The following is a 20,220-nucleotide window of genomic DNA, read 5'->3' as shown; positions in this document are numbered from 1 at the left end:
TAGATAGCAATATAAAGCATATGCAAATACAAACCTCATTGGTAAAAGTACATCTATAGATAAATACAGAATACTATGATGCTGTAATAGTGATGCTTAAGTGTCTTTTAACTCAAGAGGTTAAAATATAACTATAAAATAACTATAACTAACTATAAAATATGTTAATGTATGTACAATATAAACATAATTTGTGGCTTCCATAACATAAAGTGCAAAGGAAGTAAAAGAGTAGAAAATAACTAAGAAGAACATAGAAAAGATTCAATAAAGTCAGAAATGAAAGCAAAGACATTACAACTAATGCACAGACTTTTCTAAATTATGAGACTACTGTGAATAATTATATGCCAAAAAATTCATCTAGAAGAAATGGATAAATTTCTGGAAATATACCATATACTAAGATATACTAAGATTAAGTCCTGAAGAAATAGAAAATCTGGATAGATCTACAACTAGTAAGGAGAGTGAATCAATAATAATAAAAACTTCCAATAAAGAAAAGCACATGACCACCCTCATGGCTCAGCTGGTAAAGTATCTGCCTGCAATGCGGGAGATCAATGGGTCAGTCCTTGAGTTGGGAAGATACTCTGGAGAAGGAAAAGGCTACCCACTCCAGTAATCTGGCCTGGAGAATTCCATGGACTGTATAGTCCATGGGGTCACAAAGAGTCAGACATGACTGAGCAGTTCTCATTTTCACTTTCAGACAGCTTCACTAGAAAAATTTACCATTTAAAGAAGAATTAATGACAATTTTCAAATTCCTCCAAAAGACAGAAGAGGAGGGAACACTTCTTCAGTTTACAATGCCAGGTATGCCAAAAAAACAACAAAAAAAGAGAACTTCAAGCAAATATCCTACGTAAATATAGGTGCAAAAAACTTCAGCAAAATAGTAGCAAAGCGAATTCAACAGAAAGTTAAAAGGATCATACACCATGACCAAGTGGGTTTATTTTGTGATGCGAAGAAATTTCATCCTATGCAAATCAATGAGTGATTTTATCACAATAGCAGAATAAAAAATAAAAATTACATGATGATCTAAGTACAAGCATAAAAAGCATTTGACATAATTGAACACACTTTCATGATAAAAACACCCAGTAAACTAGGAATAGAAAGAAATTATCTCTACATAATAAAGTTCATAAATGAAGCCCATGGATGACATAATAATCAGTGCTGAACTTGAAATAATTTCTCCCAAATCAGTAGCAAGACAAGGATACCCACTCTTATCACTCTTTTTCAACGTAATACTGAAACTTCTAGCCAGAGAAATCAAGCAAGAAAAAGAAATAAAAGGCACCCAAATTGGAAAACAAGTAAAATTATCTCTGTTCACAGATAACTTGGTCTTATATAGAGAAAACCTAAAGAATTCCACACACACACACATACACACAACTTTTAGAACTAATAAATAAGTTGAATAAATTTTCAGGACACAAAATCAGTTGTATCTTTGTATACTAACAATGAATGATCTGAAAAGAAAATTAAGGGGAAAGTTCCATTTACAATAGTATCAGAAAGAATAAAATATTTAAAAATAAACTTAAGGAGATAAAGATTTGTATGCCAAGAACTCCAAAGATTGCTGAAATAAAGAACACACAAATAATTGGAAAGACATCTTTTGTTCATGGATTTAGAGACTTAATATTGTTAAAATATCCATACTACACAAAGTATCTAAAGATTAACATCAATCCCTATCAGAATCCCAATATCAGTTTGTTGTGTTTTTTTTTTTTTTTACAGAAATAGAAAAAGATTTCTAAAATTCATATGGAAACACAAAGAATAAGAAATAGTTAAACCAATCTTCAGAAATAAGAACAAAGCTAGAAGTCTTACACTTCCTGACTTCAAAACATTTTGCAAAGGTATAGTAATCAAAACATTATGGCCCTGGCATAAAGACACATTTAGAGGCCAATGGAACAGAAGAGAGATTCTAGAAATAAACCCATGCATGTACATTTAAGTGATCTTTGACAAAGGCATCAAGGCCTCACAGTGGGGAAAGAGTTTCCTCACAACAGTGTTGATACAACTGGATATTAATATGCACAAGAATAAAATAAAAACTTTATACAATACACAAAACCCAACTCAAAATGGATTAACTATTTAAAAGATTTATTGCTTCAGTAAGATATGAAGCAATAAATCTCCTTTAAGAAAACAAAGGAGATAAGCTCCATGGCTTACAGGCAACAAAAGCAAAATTAGAGCAGTAGACTACATTAATTTTAGAAGCTTTTGTGCAGCAAAGAAACAAAAGACTGAAAAGGCAGTCTACGGAATGGCAGAAAATACTTGCAAATCTGATAAAGGTTAATATGCAAAACATCTAAAGTGCTCCTACAAGTCAATAGCAAAAACTAATAACCTCATTTAAAACTGGAAAAGGACTTGAATGGACATTTCTCCAAAGAAGAGCAACAAATAAATGGTCAGCAGGTTATATGAAAAGGTACTCAATACCATTAATCATTCAGTTCAGTTCAGTTCAGTTCAGTTCAGTTGCTCAGTCGTGTCCGACTCTTTGCGACCCCATGAATTGCAGCATGCCAGGCCTCCCTGTCCATCACCAACTCCCGGAGTTCACTCAGACTCACGTCCATCAAGTCAGTGATGCCATCCAGCCATCTCATCCTCTGTCGTCCCCTTCTCCTCCTGCCCCCAATCCCTCCCAGCATCAGAGTCTTTTCCAATGAGTCAACTCTTCACATGAGCTGGCCAACGTATTGGAGTTTCAGCTTTAGCATCAGTCCTTCCAAAGAAATCCCAGGGCTGATCTCCTTCAGAATGGACTGGTTGGATCTCCTTGCAGTCCAAGGGACTCTCAAGAGTCTTCTCCAACACCACAGTTCAAAAGCATCAATTCTTCGGCGCTCAGCTTTCTTCACAGTCCAACTCTCACATCCATACATGACCACTGGAAAAACCATAGCCTTGACTAGACAGACCTTTGTCGGCAAAGTAACGTCTCTGCTTTTGAATATGCTATCTAGGTTGCTCATAACTTTTCTTCCAAGGAGTAAGCGTCGTTTAATTTCATGGCTGCAGTCACCATCTGCAGTGACTTTGGAGCCCCCCAAAATAAAGTCTGACACGGTTTCCACTGTTTCCCCATCTATTTCCCATGAAGTGATGGGACCGGATGCCATGATCTTCGTTTTCTGAATGCTGAGCTTTAAGCCAACTTTTTCACTCTCTTTCACTTTCATCAAGAGGCTTTTTAGTTTCTCTTCAGTCTCTGCCATTAGGGTGGTGTCATCTGCATATCTGAGGTGATAGATATTTCTCCTGGCAATCTTGATTCCAGCTTGTGTTTCTTCCAGTCCAGCGTTTCTCATGATGTACTCTGCATAGAAGTTAAATAAGCAGGGTGACAATATACAGCCTTGACGTACTCCTTTTCCTATTTGGAACCAGTCTGTTGTTCCATGTCCAGTTCTAACTGTTGCTTCCTGACCTGCATACAGGTTTCTCAAGAGGCAGGCCAGGTGGTCTGGTGTTCCCATCTCTTTCAGAATTTTCCACACTTTATTGTGATCCACAGAGTCAAAGCCTTTGGCATAGTCAATAAAGCAGAAATAGATGTTTTTCTGGAACTCTCTTGCTTTTTCCATGATCCAGCGGATGTTGGCAATTTGATCTCTGGTTCCTCTGCCTTTTCTAAAACCAGCTTGAACTTTTGGAAGTTTGCAGTTCACGTATTGCTGAAGCCTGGCTTGGAGAATTTTGAGCATTACTTTACTAGCATGTGAGATGAGTGCAATTGTGTGGTAGTTTGAGCATTCTTTGGCATTGCCTTTTTTTGGGATTGGAATGAAAACTGATCTTTTCCAGTCCTGTGGCCACTGCTGAGTTTTCCAAATTTGCTGGCATATTGAGTGCAGCACTTTCATAGCGCACATGCAAATCAACATCACAAATAAGATCCCACCTCATACTGGTTAGGTTGACCATTAGAAAAAAGAAAAAAAAAATGTTGGTGGGGTTGTATAGAAATTCAAGCTCTTGACTGGAATGCAAAACTGTGCGGCCCCTATATTAAACAGAATGGCATTTTCTCAATAAGTTAAAATAGAGCCACTGCATGATCCAGCAATCCCACTTCTTAATATTTATCCAAAATAATTAAAATCAGCATCTTGAAGAGATATCTGCAGTCCCACATCCATTGCAATGCTATTCACAGCAGCCAAGCGATAGAAACAACCTACATGTCCATCAAAAGATGAAATAAATTTTAGAATGTGGTATATTACCCAATGGAATATTCTTCAGCCTTAAGAAAGCCTCATCATGGTTGAATCTTGAGGACACAATGATAAATGAAATAAGCCAGTCACAGAAAGACAAATACCTAAAGATGCCATTTGCATGATGAGGTATCTGAAGTAACTGCACCCACTGAAGCAAAAGAGAGACTGGTAGTCACAGAGGCTGGAGGTGGGGGAAATGGGGAGCTTGATCAGTGAGTATAGTTTCAGTCGTGCAAAATGAGAAACTTCTAGAAATCTTCTGTTCAACAATGTGCATGTACTTAAATGATACTGTATTATATACTCACAGACTTGTTACAAACTTAGATTTCATATGTATTTTTTCTTACCACTATTGAAAGGAAAAAAAAAAAAAAACCTGCCTTGAGATAAGACATACACACACACACACACAAAATAAAACAAGCAAAAACTAAGGAAAGAAACTGTCTTAGTAGGAAATATTTTGTAGTATTTAAGATTTATAAGATCTCTCTCATCTTATGGTTGATGTTGCTTCTTAAAAATGTTGCCCAAGATTAAAAATAAAATTTTCATATTATTGTTAAAATAAAATTAGAGGCAGGCATGAGTATTTATGCCAATCATTAAAGTGATGAGATATATACATATAAATGCATAGCAATTTGAAGCTGGCTAGTATAATACTGTACAGAGTTGACTCTTGAATAATTCAGGAGGTTAATGGTCCCAACTCCATGCAGTTGAAAATCCACTTAAAATTTTACAGTCTGTCAACCCACTCCAATATTCTTGCCTGGAGAATCCCGTGGATGGAGGAGCTTGGTGGGCTACAGTCCACGGGTCGTGAAGAGTCGAACACGACTGAGCGACTTCACTTTCCTCTGAATACATGGTTCGTCATCTGCAGGTTCAATCAACTTTGGATCCTATAGTACTGTGCATGGGTGTTCAGTTGCTCAGTTGTGTCCAACTCTTTGTGCCCCTCTGGTACTATAGAATGCATTTAATGAAAAATATCTGCTAAGTGGACCTTCGTAGTTCAAACCCATGTTGGTCAAGTTTCAACTGTACTTAATGTTGTATAATATAGTTCACATTTAGTATGGCTAGTATCCTCATACATATATGAAGTTAACTATGTATAAAGTCATTGTCCTATATTATGCTACTTCAACTAGTTTTTTCTTACTAGTCTTTCATTCTTGACATGGCCAAAGAATGCGGACTTAAGCTAAATCCATCCTTTTATAGGGAAGGCAATTCTTTAATAATGAAGTAAAACTGTTAGTCACTCAGTCATGTCTGACTCTTTTCAACCCCATGAACTGTAGCCTGACAGGCTCCTATGTCCATGAAATTTTCCAGGCAAGACCATTGGAATGGGTCGTCATTCCCTTCTCCAGGGGATCTTCCCAACCCAGGGATTGAACTCGGGTCTCCCTCATTGCAGATAGATTCTTTACCATCTGAGCCACCAGAGAAGTCCAATGATGAAATAACTGATCTTTTCTATCTGAGTAATTTATAATAGTGTAAATACAATAAAATTTTTGTGGCTCAGCTGGTAAAAAAATCCTTCTGCAATGTGGCAGACCTGGGTTTGATTCCTGGGTTGGGAAGACCCCCTGGAGAAGGGAAAGTCTACCCACTCCAGTATTCTGGCCTGGAAAATTCCATGAACTGTATAGTCCATGGGGTTGCAAAGAGTCAGACACAACTGAGAGACTTTCAATTCATTTTTCCCAAGTTGCATTAGTAGTGTGATATTCGAGGCTAAGCAAGGTAGAAAATACTATATTTTTGACTTACTAAAGAAATTCATACTGATAAGCTAAGGGACCCAACATTTCTTGTGTATGTGAAATGTATTTTTGTGCATACTCTGTAACTTTTGCTACTATATCTTTTATGTTACTTCCTTTAATTTCCAAAACTTTTTGCTCATTTACAAATTAAAATCAGTGAGTTTATCCTCTTGAGTTGTCCAAAGGTTAACTGTACAAACTATATTGTAAAATACTACCCACATTAAATGTCCCCCATAATAAATTATTAGAAGCAATTTAGTCTTTGTATTGGGGCTTCTTTATTTTCCTTTTATAACCTCAGAGTGTTGAAACAACACTCTGAAACCTAGCAGTGGGACATATAGGAATATTTGCTAAAGTAATAACTTGTTATAAGGCACAGTGTAAACAGTCTAGTGGTATTTTTCAAAACAACTGTGCACCCCTAAAAATGTGTTCATTTAAAACAAAAAAGAATTGCAAACCCTTTTCGATTAGATTAGTTAGCCAACAGCAAAAAACTGCCCCATAATTGCATACATCTTTCAATTGCTTTAAAAAATCCACACTTAAAATATTCTATTTTTGTTGTTGAGGTTGAATAAGGAAGTTCAGTCAAGGTGTTTTAGGATCAAATCCCACATTGCAGAAAAAGTTATATCTGTTACATGGTGAACTCAGATGGAATCATCATTCTTGTCTTTAACTACAGGGCTTAGGTTATACATTCTGTTCTTATTTGAAACAACATAACATTTATAAAGAGTTAACCATAAAAACCCTTCTTGAGTTCAGCTTGTGAATGTTGACTTGCCACTTATCTAACATTCAATTCCACTTTGTTGCAAATTTCATTGTTAGAGTTTTTAGAAACATCTTTGAAAGGAAAACCTGCCTCCTAAGTATTTTCATGCTTTTGTCCCCATTCTGACTTTAGTAATTGTATTCATTTTCATAATACAAATGAATCAAATACATGATAATAAGCATCCTCTCTTCCTTACATTTTCGCATCAGCTAGCATAAGAATTATGTTTTCAAACCTTCATTTTACATATTTTTTAAAAAAGGAAAAAACATGAATGGTTTTAGATAGGGAGTAGATTCTCTCCTTACTGCAGGTACTCCATTCTCCACTAGCCCTTCCTGTCTGTTTCACTCACTCACATTTCTTTCTTGGCTCTCAGACTGTAAGTTACAACTCTGTTACCTAGACTTATTCCATTTAAACCTTCAAACCTGTTAGCTTTTGAGGTAACTGAATCATATTAATAGCTTTCCCTTAAATTGTTGTTTACTGAAAACCTGGGTGATTTAAACCTGGGTAAATTGTGGAAAGTTTCCATTCTGTGAATATGTGGTTGATTGAAACCATGTGCTCGATTTTGCTTTTGTCCCTGTTACATTTTACTTTGGTTTTTGGCTTATTTGCCTAGGCTCATAAAGTTAAAATATTGATTCTGCTATCTGAACCTTTGAAATATTTGTCATTTATATATTCATCCAAATTGACTAAAATACTAAGCACAGTGGGAAATGTATGAAATCAGTGGTATAACAAAAGTTTCCCTTCAACTCAGGATTTGAATAATAACCACTCTTCAGATGTTCAGTTCAGTTCAGTTCAGTTGCTCAGTCGTGTCCGACTCTTTGCGACCCTATTAATTGCAGCATGTCAGGCCTCCCTGTCCAACACTAACTCCCAGAGTTCACTCAAACTCACGTCCATCAAGTTGGTGATGCCATCCAGCCATCTTATCCTCTGTCGTCCCCTTCTCCTTCTGCCCCCAATCCCTCCCAGCATCAGAGTCTTTTCCAATGAGTCAACTCTTCACATGAGGTGGCCAAAGTACTGGAGTTTCAGCTTTAGCATCATTCCTTCCAAAGAAATCCCAGGGCTGATCTCCTTCAGAATGGACTGGTTGGATCTCCTTGCCGTCCAAGGGACTCTCAAGAGTCTTCTCCAACACCACAGTTCAAAAGCATCAATTCTTTGGTGCTCAGCTTTCCTCTCAGTCCAATTTTCACATCCATTGATGACTACTAGAAAAACCATAGCCTTGACTAGACAGACCTTTGTTGGCAAAGTAATGTCTCTGCTTTTGAATATGCTATCTAGGTTGGTCATAACTTTCCTTCCAAGGAGTAAGTGTCTTTTAATTTCATGGCTGCAATCACCATCTGCAGTCATTTTGGAGCCCCCCAAAATAAAGTCTGACACTGTTTCCGCTGTTTCCCCATCTAATTTCCGTGAAGCGATGGGACCAGCTGCCATAATCTAGTTTTCTGAATGTTGAGCTTTAAGCCAACTTTTTCACTCTTCTCTTTCACTTTCATTAAGAGGCTTTTAAGTTCCTCTTCACTTTTTGCCATAAGGGTGGTGTCATCTGCATATCTGAGGTTATTGATATTTCTCCCGGCAATCTTGATTCCAGCTTTTGCTTCTTCCAGCCCAGGGTTTCTCATGATGTACTCTGGATAGAAGTTAAATAAGCAGAATGACAATATATAGCCTTGACGTACTCCTTTTCCTATTTGGAACCAGTCTGTTGTTCCATGTCCAGTTCTAACTGTTGGTTCCTGACCTGCATACTGATTTCTCAAGAGGCAGGTCAGGTGGTCTGGTATTCCCATCTCTTTCAGAATTTTCCACAGTTTACTGTGATCGACACAGTCAAAGCCTTTGACATAGTCAATAAAGCAGAAATAGATGTTTTTCTGGAACTCTCTTGCTTTTTCAATGATCCAGCGGATGCTGGCAATTTGATCTCTGGTTCCTCTGCCTTTTCTAAAACCAGCTTGAACTTCTGGAATTTTGTGGTTCACGTATTGCTGAAGCCTGGCTTGGAGAATTTTGAGCATTACTTTACTAGCGTGTGAGATGAGTGCAATTGTGTGGTAGTTTGAGCATTCTTTGGCATTGCTTTCTTTGGGACTGGAATGAAAACTGACCTTTTTCAGTCACTGATATTTTAATTATTCTAAGTCACTTCAGTCATGTCTGACCCTTTGCAATGTTATGGACTGTAGCCTGCCAGGCTCCTCTGTCTATGGGATTCTCCAGGCAAGAATACTGGAGTGGGTTGCCATGCCCTTCTCCAGAGGATCTTCCCAACCCAGGTATCGAACCTCATCTCTTGTGCCTCCTCCTTTGGCAGGCTGGTTCTTTACCACTAACGCCACCTGGGAAGCTAGTTTAATTATAAGCCTGTCTAATTCTGATAACCATAGCTCTTCATCTAATCCACATGAATAATATGAGCCATTTTATCAAATATGTTGATGGCACTCAAGATGTTCTCTGTTCATGATAGACCTTAGATGGGTCAATAAGTAACCCTATTAAAAAATAAGAGATATGACTCTAGGGGGTCACTTGCTGTTTCTCTTGCTTTATCATTTCACATTATATGCCTGGGTACATATATGGGTAATAAATAAGCTGTATAAATAAGACAGGCTTCCCTGGTGGCTCAGTGGTAAAGAACGCACCTGCCAATGCAGGAGACATAAGAGATGTGGGTTCTATCCCTGATTCAGGAAGATCCCCTGGAGGAGGGTATGGAAACCCACTCCAGTTTTCTTGCCTGGAGAATCCTGCAGACAGGAGCCTGGCCAGCTACAGTCCAAAGAATTACAAAGAGTCCAGGCCACTGAAGTGACTTTGCACATGTGCACATTAGTTAGACACTTCATTAATGACATAATTTACTATTTGTAAGGGAATGAAAATATATGGAAATACCAATTACATTTTAAAATTTAAAGACATTGTTTTCCAAGCAGAAGATTATTAGAAGGTTATGAGTCTGTCAATAATACAGGATATGAATTAACCTGACTATATATTTTTCACATTTGAAAGACCCTGGTTCAATTACTGGGTTGGGAAGATCTGCTGGAGAGGGGAATGGCAACCCACTCCAGTATTCTTGCCTGGAGGATTCCATAGACAGAGGAGGTGGCGAACTATAGTCCATGGGATCTCAAAGAGTTGGACAAAATTGAGCGACTTTCTCTTCACTTCAGTTCAATTCCAAATGCCAATTAGAACACTGAAGCATAACTTAGCTTTGCTTTTGGTTGATTAAAATGCTTCCATAATCCAATTTATTTAAGCCTCAGTTTGCATTTTATTAAATTATACTCAAATAGTTAACTGATTTTCTCTAAATTTTATAATATTGTTAAGTGATTTGTTTTTTCTTAATAGAACATTGCTTATCTAAATACTATGCTTGAGTATTTTTCTGATTTAGAGTGTATATACATGCATTGGAAATTTGGGTATCCAGATTCTATTTTTGGTTCTTCTAGGGGCTGACAAAGCATGCTAATTTAGATAAGTTAGTTAATCTTTTCTGAGTCAAATAAATGGCTTGGAATACAGTAAGTGATTTTTAAGGTCCATTCTAGTGTTAATCCTTTGAAAAATTTAAGCTGTTAAAAATACCTCTAGTTATATTCTTTCATAAATACCATTTCAAAGAAACTGAGAAACTGCTAGTTTAATATGAATCTTGTTAATATTATTGGTGAATTAATTAGTTTTATTTAAAATGAGATATTAATCATATAGAAAATCCTCACAAAGTCAAACAGGTCAAACCGCAGTTCTGTGAAATATTTTATTAACTGCAGTCATTTATAAATAGATAATTATTTCATTTTAATACAAAAGAGAAAAACATACTTTGAGACTGCAGATAAAATGTTTATAATTACTTCAGACTTTAAGGATTTTGAAAATATTTCCTAGTGACCTGACCCATGACTTCATAGAATCGACAATCTGTATATAATTTTTATTTTAAATCCAAGATGTTATAGTGTTAAGCATCAAATTGTCAAAAACTAAATGAACAAAGGAGTGTCTAAGAAAATGTATTTACTTCATTCAGATGTTTCCCTTTTTTTTTTTACATGAAGTAAATGGCTTGGTTTTTGATTGTATAAAAATATCAGTACATGAACAAAACTTCATTTTTTTTTAGCTAAAGGATGAATAAGAAGTGCTAAGTGACTGGAATTAAACTATCTGAAAATATTTATGGTATGACACAACTTGATAATTTTTCTTTCCATTTATTGTCCAGGGACCATTTCTGCAGCTGTAGTTTTTTTCCATCATGGAAAATAATAAGCTTCTTTTAAAATTTTATGAAAAACTTTAAAAATAAAGAATTTTTTTATTGTTTCCATATAAGATAAATTTTCATTAGCCAAGTGATTTGAGAAGATGAAAACAATGTCTAGAGGTTTTATCATACATACGGAACATTTTGTACGTTTTCTTTTTTTATTTTTTCATTTTTATGTTTCTATCGTTTTTGGCAAATAATGTAAAAAAGCAGTATCAAAACTATTCAAGCCAAGTTTCAAAGCACTTTCGTTTGTTCAGTATTAACTTTTTTTTCCTTTTAATTGGAATGTAATTGCTTTACAGTGTTGTGTTGTCTTCTGCACACAGTATGAATCAGCCATAAGTATACATATATGCCCTCCGTCTTGAGTCTCCCTCGCAATGCCTACCCCATCCCACTCCTCTAGGTTGTCCCAGAGCACCAGGTTGAGTTTCTTGTGTTATACAGCCGCTTCCCATCCTCGCTGTTTTATGCATGGTGACGTGACGTCGCTCAGTCGTGTACGACTTTTTGCGACCCCATGGACTGTAGCCTACCACCCTCCTCTGTCCATGGGGTTTTCCAGGCAAGAGTACTAGAGTGGGTTGCCATTTCCTTCTCCAGGGGATCTTCCCAACCCAGGGACTGAAACCGGGCCTTCCACATTGTAGGCAGACGCTTTACCGTCTGAGCCACCAGGGAAGTTCTTTAGGCATGGTAGTGTATCTCTCATCCCCACCCTCTCTACCCGTCTGTGTCCACAAGTCTGTTCCCTGTGTGTGTGTCTCTAGTCCTGCTCTGCAAATAGTTGTCAGCATCACACTGTTTGTATTAATATTTATGTTCTGCAGCATGTTCTCAGCTCATAGCCTCAAAATGAATCTACATATGGAAATAGAAATACAATATTTCCTTGATATGGAGTATACCTACCAAAGTAGGTGTTACTGTGGGAGTATATCAACCAAAATGTGACATTATGGTTACCAATTAAAATCCATGAGTTGAGGAAAAGTTGGATTTATCTCTTAGGTATTTTACTGTCTTATAAATAACCTAGATCAAATACTAGTCTAGTATGTTGAGGAAATAAAGTTTTACTTCAAACTTTTCATTATTGGAATTGATCTTTATTGGGAGAATCACATTAAAGCAAAGCTACTTTCAGTGATGGACAGAGGCATAAAAGGAGTTTTAGATCTTTTATTTGCCAATGTAATATATTCTTCATGTTTTTATTCCACCAGTCAGAGGAATAATTGTACCTTCGCCTGTAAAGCTAATCTGGGTCTTTGAAAACATGTCTCTCTAACTATGAAAGAAGTTGCTCTAAAATTTATACCTTAATAATGTCTTTGGAGCTTCTCAGGTGGCACTAGTGGTAAAGAACCCGCTAGCCTATACAGGAGACTTAAGAGATGTGGGTTCAATACCTGGGTCGGAAAGATCCCCCAGCAGAGAGATGGCCACCCACTCCAGTATTCTTGCCTGGAGAATCCCGTGGACAAAGAAGGCTGGCGGGCTACAGTCCTTAGGGACACAAAGAGTCAGACACTACTGAAACGACTTAGCATTCACTCAGTAATATCTTTAGTCTTTTTATCTCCACCAGGCTACTTCTCCTTGACCTTCAATCTATGTTTAGATGTTCTGAAATGTTGTAGAGTCCCTCTTGGGACACTGATTTCGTTTATCTTCAATTTCTCTGTTCATTTCCTTCAGGTGACAAATTTGTAGGTTTATTTCCTTAGAGCCCATTTTCCTACTCCAGCCACTTTCTGCTTCATTGTGAAAGTGAAGCAGATGACCTCCCTTAGAACTTTGAAAATAACCCTCCTAAAAGAGTCTCTTAATGACATTCTTGCTGAAATGAACTATTTTGTGTGTGTGTTTCTGCCTTGTATAAATGATGCCCTGTTTAGTGAAAGTGTTAGTCTGGCAGTCCTATCTGACTCTTTACAACCAAATGGACTGTAGCCCACCAGGCTCCTTTGTCCAGGAATTCTCCAGGCAAAAATACTGGAGTGGGTAGCCATCCCCTTCTCTAGGGGATCTTCCTGACCTAGGGATCAAACCCTCATCTCCTGTGTCTTCTGCATTGTAGGTGAATTCTTTACCACTGAGTCGCTGGGGAAGCCCATTTATTTTATACTTAATATCAATAACCCTCAATGACTTAAGTTTTCTCCAGGACTGTGTTACCAAGGCTACATGTCTTTCTCCTAGATGTGTTTTGTATCAGTTACATAAAAATAATTTTATAATCTTTTACATTAAACACCATTCACATTTATTGTACACGTGTGTATACGCTAAGTCACTTCAGTTGTGTCAGACTGTATGCAGCCCTATGGATTGCACACCTGTCTTCTTTGTCTATGGGAGTTTCTGGACAAGAATACTGGAGTGGGATGCCATGTCCTCCTCCAGGGGATCTTCCTGACCCAGGGATTGAACCCGGATCTCCATTTCCTGCATTGGCAGGCTGATTCTTTACCACTAGTACCACCTGGTAAGTCCTTATTATACATAGTAAAGCAAGCTATTGAAAGATGAAGTTTTCCAAGTCAATATTATTTTAGCTTCACCTGAGACATGTTGAGATATGAAGACTTCTAATGATACACAACACAGAAAGTGACAAGAGACATTCAGTTCAAAATATTAAGATTTTCTTGATTCAATTTGACTATATTTTGTTTACGTTGGAAATTATGTCTGGAAAATAAATTAACAGCAGATGCATTCTACTCAGGAGGAGACCTAGTAGAGAAAATTAAAATTCTAGGGTATGCTAGTAGATTTTTAAAGGTTTGATCTCAAATAAGTGACTATAACTCAAACATAGACAAGTTTGTTCAGGGATTGCAGACTTGTAAATGGCAGAGGATAACAGAATGAGACTTACAGATATATATATATATTTTTTGCCTGATAAAACTAGTGGTTGCCAGGGACAGTGTGAATTCCTGATGACATCTAGAATGGAAAAGTGGGCCATGCTGTGAGTTCCACGGGAAAGTTAGATCAGGCAAAACACTGAAATCCTAAAAGAAAAGGTAGTTCTTTTGTCTCAAATACACATTTTTTATAGACTGTCAACCAAATGGAATAGAAAATATAGGTAATTAACTTGCATGGTGACTCTTTAATCTTTACATTCAGAAGGCTCTAGGTCAAGGTTTTTTACCCTTATTATTTGTTATGCTTCCTCAGACATTGTAATCTTTCTAGAAAGAAAAGAGGATTTTCATGAAAAGTATGTCTGTTTACTTTGAAGTGAAAATGAGATTGAGAGATTATTGTAATGTGGAACATTTAACAACTGTAAATTCACCCTGCTGTTCAGGAGTCTCTGTTTAGAACCTTTGGACATCATTCATATTTGGGAATCATTTAGAATTCCCATGCTAGCAAAAAATGTTCTGCTGTCATTTTGAGAAGGTATTCAATATTTTATCAGAAATTTGTGGGTAAATAAGGTGGTTTTTTTTTTTTTTGGAAAGTGGACTGTGTCAGAGTTAATAGACTAAACAGTGAAGAATGTTTGCAAGGCAATGCCTGTATTTTCTACTAATTCTCAAATAAATGTGTATGTTTCATAAGGATAATAACTATTTCCTTTAAAAAGTCACTTTTTCCTAACAGGAAAAAGGCTTATTTTACTCATAGAAGAGTTAATGCCTGTATTAATGTATATGAAGAGGAAATTAAACTAAATTAAAATGACTGTTGGCTTCTATCACCAGAAAAGGAAGCTGTCTTTTTCTTAGATATAATTATATCAATTGTGTTTATATAGAACTTTTCCCCGGCAATACTAGAAAATGGTCATGTTTTCTAAGTAAATATTAAAATTATTTTCTTTGAAATATTAATCAAATTGATATCCTTATTACTAATATCAGACCATGAAAAAGGATTTGAATAGCCATGTGCAAAGAGCCTTGACTCCTTAAGAAACACAGGGTAATCAGGATCAGTTTCCTGACCAAGCTGTGATTTATCTCCTTATCTCTTCATCAAAATGTGATGGCAGATACCATCCTAAAGGAATTCACTTCACTTTATCATTCTTCCTAAAAGAGTAGTTCACTTGATTTAATATGTAAACTTAGAAAGTGCCTTATTCTTCCGCAGAGGGATGGGAAAAGAAATTGTCATGATCCCTGATAAAGACTTAGAGCTTTTACCTAGGGCGATCTTGGAAGTGGATATCTTGGAAATAGAGATTGGAAACCATCCTTCCAGCCCACTTTCCTCCTTCATTGCATCATTCTTTTCTCTCCAGACTGGAACTCTGATTAGTATTGTGAATGGTAGGAAAGTAGGTACTTTCCATAAAAATTCAGTATGATTTGCTTGTGTCATCTTCTACATGCTCAAATTTAAACACTGCTTACAAGGGTGGGTGGTCATCATGGCCTGTTGTTCATTTTTGAAGTCCACACGTAGAAGCTGATTAAATCAACCTGATCAGTATTTGACTTGTATTATTTGACTGTTGCCTAAATTTTATGGATGCTTTTGATGTAGAATAATGTCTGTAACATGAATTGATAAAATAGAGAATTTAAATAGGAAGTACTATATATATGTATTACCTTAGTTGACCACATGGGATTTTTTTTTTTTTTTAGTCTACTTGTAAGTATATTCTAAGAAACGAGTGGTCAAGAGGTTGGAACTGTAGTATCTTTTTCAGTGTATAAGACCATTGAACTTATAAATTAAGCTAAATTAAACATTGTCACTTAAATTGTCTTGGCACTAAAAAATAATGATGATGATGAATTGTCATTCAGGTTAAAGGATGGAAAGCCTAAGGGAGAATTTCACTTTGCCTTTGGATTGATGGTTTTCTTGATGACTACTTTTTTGATTGCTGTAGTTTTGGAGAAGAACAGGATTTCAAGGCATCACCTGCTTAGCTATTTAGTTCAGACTAACAACTTTTATGATATTGTCAATAGAAGCTATGCACTGATCCCTTGAATTGTCTCTAAGTATAAAATTTAGTCAGTTTTTTTTCTAGTCTTTTTCTGAAGGCAACTAGAAAATTCTAATTAATAAGTTCTTTCTCCTAATGAATAATATTTTTCAACGTAACAGAATTGTATTGTCCATGAATTGCTTGCACACCTTTAACCAAACCTATTCAAACAAATACTCTTGAAAAGACATGGTTATGAATATATTTCATTAATTTGTTAAGGAAGTAAACAGTAAACTAACACCTGGGGGACAAATGAATTAACACACTGTGAGAAAATGTGAAGTATATATCTTCCGCTCTATGAAAAAAATTATTTTCACATTTATGCAAAGAAGCAATGTGCATTTTAAGATCTTAGATTATTTTGAGATTTTATTAATCCAAAATTACATCATAAACTGGGACTTCCCTGGTGGCTCAGACTGTAAAGCGTCTTGCTTACAATGTAGGAGACCTGGGTTTGATCCCTGGGTCGGGAAGATTGTCTGGAGAAGGAAATGGCAACCCACTCCAGTACTCTTGCCTGGAAAATCCCATGGACAGAGGAGCATGGTGGGCTACAGTCCATGAGGTCGCAAAGAGTCAGACACGACTGAGCGACTTCACTTTCACTTTCACTTTCTGCTCAATTAAAAAATATCATCTTATAATACATGTAAAACCCAATCATAAAAAGTGACTGACATAATAAAGCCTTGTATTTTTTATGTCTAGGTTAACATGTCAGAACATCTTTCAAGGGAGGCAGGACCACAAAGACAGAGATGGAATAACTTAACCAAAACACTATATAGCTGTGTGCATTTTCCCCCTAGATTGCATGTTACAATCCTTTAATCTTTCAAAAGAATATTCTATCCATACATTGAGAAATATCTTTAACTAGAAACCACTTATGAATGAAACAGGAAATTTCACCACACTCAGTGAATATGATCTTTGACCTGATTCATGCCATTTAAATATCCTATTAAAAAATTTGGTTTTTAAAGAGAAATTATCTTGAGTTTAATTTGTATTTTTCCTTTTAACTTCATTGCTAACTTTTGCATTTTCTCTGAATATTGTTTATGAAGCATTTTATGTAATATTTAGTGATGCAAAATTGATATTTCAGATTTGGAATAATTGGCATGTTTAATGAATAATCTAATTGTGCAATTTCATTTTGAACTCTATCAGCCTACGATTTTGTTTCAGACCATTTTAATACTACTGGTGAACTCGGGTTCAGCTGCTTGCTACTCCAATAACTTGAGAGGCAAGTGTCAGTAGGAAGAAAATTGCTTTAATCAGAAAAGCCAGCAATCTAGGGAGAAGATGGACTCATGTCCTGAGACCAGCTCCCAAGATTCTGGTTAGTCATGGTAGGTTTTCAAGGGAAAAACGGAGGGAGAATCTCAGGGAGTGGCGGAGGCAGGAGAGTGTGTTCAGCATTTTCCCCTGTGGCTGCAGCCTGGCTGACTCTGTTCAGATGTTATCTTGCCCAAGCGATCTGCCTGCAGGCTTGCTAAAGCAACAGTTATGTGTGGAGAGCTAGTCATTCCTGAACTGCTGAATTCTTACTTCTTTTTATCTAGGAGAAGAATCAACAGGTCAGGCATTGCATGGTGTGCATTCAGGAGAGCCCAAATTAGGAGTTAGTTTCAATTGTCTAGGGATCTCATTTCTATAACTGGGTTTTTAAGATTAGGCGGGGACAGAGATGGGTAAACAGGGAAAGGGCTAAAGAGTTGCTTTCAATTCCCCACTGTCAGACATCATTCCATTTCTATAGGATTGCAGTGAAGGTCCATCTCCTCTATCTGCTTCCTGCTGACTTAGAGCACTGTATTCTCAGAGTGGAAGACGTCAACATGATTCTATAGCATCTCCTTACTGACAGTGTTAGCTGTCCACCTACCTATACAAGCAGAAGAAGCTACACTCATTTTTATGCCCACAAAGATAGAGTTATTATGAGCAAAATGTTAATCTCTTTCTCTGGAGATCAGTTCTTGGAATTGTACTAGACGTAGATTCAGTGTGGCTCAAGGTGGTGCAGCTTATGTCATAGCTGCAGTCTAGGCACCATGCAGTTAGCTTTTCCCTCTGGTGGCAGCTGTAGTATCTGTTAAAAAAAACTCAGGAATGTGCATCAGACACTGAGACTGTGACATTCTGTTGTCTTGATCGTTAACTGCTCGAGCCTGCTCTTTTGTGACTCAGGGAGGCCTGGGAGACTTCAGCTTTTCTACAAACAAGAGGCAGGGAACATGGAGGGGTCTTTGTACTTGAGCAAGGAGGAGGGGTGCTGGGAGAGCAGCTGCATGGTTCTCTTTGCTTCCAGTATCACTTGTTTTTGTGGGAATTCACATGACAAAAAAGATCTTGAAGTTTAATAAGATTTAATAAGATTTAATGATATGTAATCAAAGACAAATACTTTTACATCTTCCAGTTTGTCAGAGAACAGTTTATAGTGTTCTATAAAGTAAAACAATATAAATGCCTTCTACAGTAAACAAAGGTTCAAATAAAGCAAAGATGCTCTTATTCTTTCTAACCAATTCCAGAATATTCTGTTAGCATACATTATGAACCTTTATATGCAAGATACTGTGCCAGTCACTGTGATCATGAAGTTAAACTTTCCCTAGATGGGATTCTGATGGAGCTTTCACCATCATGGATATACTTTCATAACAGCAAGGAACTCTGATTCATTAGGTAATGAAGTTTTAATTCTATAATCTCAGGAAGGAGAATTGTTTTGAAATAGAAGTCATTTTAAGAGTGGTTTAGATACATTGTTATATGATAGATATATTATTTAGTAAAGAAATTTTTATAAATTTGGAGTGAAATTCCTTTTGGGGAAGAGTTGGGCTGACCTGGCCTGTGGGGCTGTCTCAGTACTGCAGCCCTTATTCACAGGGGACAGTGGAGAGATGCAGCCAGTGCCTGAGCACCTCTCTGGGTTATATATATTCTAAACTTCAGGGAAATAAGCCTACTCCATGCTTGATTTACTCTTGATCCTGGATTTTCACCAAATACAGTGCTTTCATATACATATACAGCAGGCGTCAGCCCTAGGGCAGCATTTTAAGCAGATCTGAGTTTACATTATGTCTGCTTGTGATGAGCTGATTTATACTTGCTTTTTCTAAGAAAATGGTTATTATTTTTTTTTAATTCCTCAGAATAACAAACAAACAAAAAGTCCCAAAGTCTCATGAATCTGAAAAGAAAGTTTTCAAGTTTCCATTTCAAACCTCTTGTATTAGGATAATAAAAGGGTTATTCACAGTCATCTTTCCAAGAGGGCTGAAAATCAGTTGAGAAACATGTGAATAGAAAAATAAAGAGATATTCAAATGCTATGACTTTTCAACTCTACTCAACTTTTTTTTTTTTAACTCTAACTATTCAATGACACTTTTGAGGTCTATCTTTGCTTCTGAACTGATTAATGTTTCAGATTAATATTCCTTCAATTATGCTGCTGCAATTAGGCCTTCCTTCTTTCATCCAGGTCACCTGAAGGATTTTTTTTTGACAGTACATATTGTAATAAACATTATTTTGGTGCTTAAACATTGAATAAATATGTTCTCTTTATTTTTATTTTACTGATTTTAAAAATATTTATTTCTTTGTTGAGCTGGAGATCTTTGATCTTCATCATGGCACATGGAATCTTTAGTTGCAGCATGAAAACTCTTAGTTGTGACATGTGGAATCTAGTTCCCCAACCAAGGATCAGACTTAGGCCCCCAGCATTGGGAGTGCAGAGTCTTAGCCACTGAACCACCAGTGAAGTCCCCAGATTTTCTCTTTAATTAGAAAAAAATTTTAATACCTGAACAGTATCTCTTTGAAAACTCAGTGTTATTCTAGGAGCATTTGAGTCAGTACCTAGTATAGGTTTCCAGTATTTTCTTTCTATATTTTCTAGAAAATGGGTATTACTTTAGGATATCACTGTGTATATGTCTGACCAATTAACTAAGACTCCTGCTCTGCCATTAATTAGGAATAGATCTTTTAGG

The 20,220-nt window shown here is 36.5% G+C and overlaps 1 protein-coding gene and 1 long non-coding RNA gene across 5 annotated transcripts in view; both read left to right on the top strand.

The window, feature by feature from the left end:
- GRIA2 (glutamate ionotropic receptor AMPA type subunit 2) overlaps positions 1-20,220 on the top strand; it is a 197,745-nt gene that overhangs the window by 166,364 nt on the left and 11,161 nt on the right. The gene's annotated exons all lie outside the window — the stretch shown is intronic.
- LOC120871509 lies at positions 1,558-4,654 on the top strand. Its single transcript, XR_005723040.1, has 2 exons — positions 1,558-2,518; positions 3,938-4,654. It is a non-coding gene; the product is annotated as an uncharacterized LOC120871509 (long non-coding RNA).

Source organism: Oryx dammah, unplaced genomic scaffold, assembly GCF_014754425.2.
Source record: "Oryx dammah isolate SB20612 unplaced genomic scaffold, SCBI_Odam_1.1 HiC_scaffold_12, whole genome shotgun sequence".
Lineage (NCBI taxonomy): Eukaryota > Metazoa > Chordata > Mammalia > Artiodactyla > Bovidae > Oryx > Oryx dammah.
The sequence above is the reverse complement of the archived record's forward strand: the minus strand, read 5'-3'. Positions and strand labels throughout refer to the sequence as shown.